Genomic DNA, 1,093 nt, shown 5'->3' with positions numbered 1-1,093 from the left:
TCATCATTAAAAAATCAATCATCATAATTTATAAAATCATTAAACAATGTGCTTCCCTTCTAGCTTGGATTAGAGAGAACTAAAAAAACATAACTAAAATGCAAAATAGAAAAGCAAAAAGAAATAAATAAATGTAAATAGAAAATATCTAAAAGAAAAAAAATTCTAAAACTTCAATAAAATTGAAAACTCTCTAAAAACCCTAAATATTACTCTTGAATGCTTTGAATGATGCTTATGAATGCCCTAAGAAGCCCTATTTATAAGTGGAGAACTCTCTCCTTTAAACTGACTTGAAAAATCTGAAAACCGCCTAAAATTTTCTCACTCCTCGTAGGCTCTGCGTAAATCCTTCAATGACATCAAGTAGCCTTCGATGTCATCTAAGACTGTCATCGAAGACTGTATCCAATTCGTCTAGCAACCAAACTTGATTTTCTTGTAATTCTTTGATGTCATCTAAACTCCTTTGATGTCATCGAAGACTGGCTTCGATGACAGCTTCGATGCCATCTAAGATCAGATCTTGTGAATTTCTGCACTAATTTTCGTACTAATTTCTGCACTTCCTTTTCCACTTCGTTTTCTTGACTCTTGGGGTATTGAAATCTTCACTCTTGGTCTCCAAATGTCCATTATTTACCTTGGTGATTCTTGAGCATTAAATCCATGCTTTTAACATTCTTTTTTAATCCAAGCTCTTAAACTCACCTTGTAACACAAATATGTGTAAAACATAATAGTAAGCAGTATAATGTTCATAAAACCAAGATATAGATGGGGGAAAATATGCAATTTTTGACACTCAATAGTCCCCTTCTACCTAACAATAAATTATGACTCCAATATTTGAATGGAAGATGCAAATACTCCCAAAGATGTTTTAATATCATGGAATGCTTGTAAAGTATTTTAATTGAACTGCTCTTGATCGTGCATGAATTTTGGAATTGGATCCTCTTAGGTCATTTTCTGAGTTAATAGTGGAACAAGGATTGACGGAAAAGACCCTTAAGGATTTTTTTTTCTACATTAGCCTTTGGTCCATTCCTCCAACTAAGGTTCGGGTGGTTCCTCCAACTAGAATTGTATG

This window comes from Magnolia sinica, chromosome 11 (genome assembly GCF_029962835.1).
Source record: "Magnolia sinica isolate HGM2019 chromosome 11, MsV1, whole genome shotgun sequence".
Taxonomy (NCBI): Eukaryota; Viridiplantae; Streptophyta; class Magnoliopsida; order Magnoliales; family Magnoliaceae; genus Magnolia; species Magnolia sinica.
This window is presented reverse-complemented; position numbering follows the sequence as displayed.